Source organism: Plectropomus leopardus, unplaced genomic scaffold (genome assembly GCF_008729295.1).
Source record: "Plectropomus leopardus isolate mb unplaced genomic scaffold, YSFRI_Pleo_2.0 unplaced_scaffold15433, whole genome shotgun sequence".
NCBI classification, from domain to species: domain Eukaryota; kingdom Metazoa; phylum Chordata; class Actinopteri; order Perciformes; family Serranidae; genus Plectropomus; species Plectropomus leopardus.
The window spans coordinates 1-2,386 of NW_024616538.1; the positions used below are offsets into that span (position 1 = coordinate 1).

At 36.5% G+C, this 2,386-nt stretch overlaps 1 long non-coding RNA gene across 1 annotated transcript; it reads right to left on the reverse strand.

The window, feature by feature from the left end:
• Nucleotides 1–259: 259 nt before the first annotated feature.
• Nucleotides 260–1,930, reverse strand: LOC121964379. Its single transcript, XR_006107352.1, has 3 exons — nucleotides 1,849–1,930; nucleotides 1,618–1,752; nucleotides 260–1,058 (listed from the first exon to the last, which is right to left on the reverse strand). It is a non-coding gene; the product is annotated as an uncharacterized LOC121964379 (long non-coding RNA).
• Between the last annotated feature and the right edge of the window lie 456 nt (nucleotides 1,931–2,386).

The following is a 2,386-nucleotide window of genomic DNA, read 5'->3' on the forward strand; positions in this document are numbered from 1 at the left end:
AAGAGAAAGAAAGCAAAGACAAATGTAAAAATAAAAAAGTAAAAACAAAAAAATCCTATTCTATAATTTTAAATATAGAATTAAAAACACAGTTTTCTCCTGGCTTTCCCCCCTAGCTTTTTAAAAATATTTTTTTCTAAATGTATTAATTTCTTGCAATTTCTGGAACATTTCACACCAAGTTGCTCATTGCCTTTTATTTTTATCTTTTTTTAAATTAATTACACCACTTTGCTGAAAGTTAAAAGGTTTAAATACTTGTGAATGGTGTCTGAATGCAACATAAGAAAAGTGATGTCGCTCCAGGTTTCAAACACTCAAGTCACATATATCCTGCTGTACATGCGTGTTTTTATCTTATTAACCTTACAGTTATTGATTGATCAGCTCCCAGTGTCTGTCTGTGAGTCGCGATGGTCAGCTGGGAGATAAAGTCAGTGAATCAACAACTGTTAAAATTGTTGATTTCCTCCCATGGAGCTCATCTGAAAACTGGTTCAGTTAAACATCTGCTGTCAGTCAGCCTGGTGACGGCAGTTTTACAGGCCGCTGTCCTCTCAGCTCTGCAGGAGCTGCTGCTGACAGACGGCGGCCTCTGTGGACAGAGGAGCTGAATGCAGGTCGGAGTCGAGTGGATTGAAAAGTTTCAGTCTCTGTGATGACGATTATAACACGACCGCATTGCATGACAAAATGTGACGTTGTGCGGGACATAAAAAAGAATGAGAACGTGTCGCTCACCACTTTTCTATCCAGTGACACTTACCAAGAGAGTCACCTGCCTCACTATAAATCAACTTTCAGCCTTCATACCTGCATTGGAAGGAGATGGTAGACAGTCACAAATATTTTAAAAAACATTATTATTCCTAGAATATTTTTTAAATTTATTTCCAAAGCAATTACTGTTGCTGTGGGAATAAAAACATCTCTCAAAAACATATCCATTACAAGAATCATGTTCATCTGCACTGCCAACGCTAGAGACAAGTTAGCTGACTGGCCAGTGCAGAAAACAAAGTGCAGACAGCTGGTGGGCAGGTGAGCCACGGTTGAGTCTGGAAAAACAGGAGAGGTAAAATCAATAAAATCAATAATATCATGACAGGTGACAGTTCAATAAAGCCAGAATTTCATCTTTAAATGCACTTTTTTGCTGAGAATACTTCATTAAATATCTGCCCAGCAATGGAAAGAAAGCCACAGCGGAGATGACAACATACTCCTTTCTTAAAAGATTGCAAAAATCTACGTTTGTACTGGATATTTTTGAATTCCAAAGTCAAGTAATTTCACACAAGTTTGGAATATGATGAGTTTTCAGTGGTTTAAGTGTTTCTTGCTCATTTGATGCCCTGGGCAGGCCTCCGCCCCCGACCCCATAGTACAAATACCAATGTTTTTATTTTATTTAACTTTTTTTAATTCTAAAAAGTAATTAATAATTTAAGTAATTAAAAAAAAAAAAAAAAAAAAAAAAAAAATCTTATTTTATTTTATCTTATTTTATTTTATTTCATATTATTTTATTTTATTTTATTATTTCATTTCATTTCATTTTATTGTTGATCATTTGTGCCAGGGAAACTGTGAAATATATAGACTTAGATGACTCACTTGAATTTTTTTTTCTGGGAGTAACTTCAGCGCGTCCCTCTAGATGGAGCCCTGCGCCCATATGGCTCATGGTGAGCTGCACCACTGGCTTTGCTGTTTTGTCTCCGTCTGCGCCTACGATGTAGATAGGGCAACCTGTAAATGAAAGGGACAATTAATAATTAAATTCAGCAATATTTGTTTTAAACAAATGGCTGAATTCTGAAATAATGAAATCACAGTGATGCTCACCTAATCCGTAGATAGACATAGAAGATGGCGACAATCATCATGGAAAAAAGCAGTATTATTCCAAAGTTAGATCTGGATGCACCTGTGACAGTAAAGATGTTTTTGAGTCATTATGTTCAAAAAATGACACAAATGCACGGTCAGCGTGTCCTTGACCTTTGACTATGAAAATGTAATCAGCTCATCCTGGAATCCGGTCAAACTTTTGTACCAAATTTGAAGAAATTCCCTCAAGGTGTTTGTGAGGTATCTTGTTCACAAGAATGAGATGAATGCAAGGTCACTGTGACCTTGACCTTTAAGCACCAAAATCTGATCAGCTCATGTTTGAGTCCACTTGAATTCTTGTGCCAAATTTAAAGAAATTCCCTCAAGGCGCTCCTGAAATATTGCGTTGACAAGTATGAGACCGTTGACCTTTAACCAACAAAATTTGAAATTTGAAAGGTCCCTCAAGGTTTAATATTGTGTTCACAAGAATGAGACACACAAGGTCACAGGGACTTTGACTGTTGACCTATGACCACCAAGATCTAAT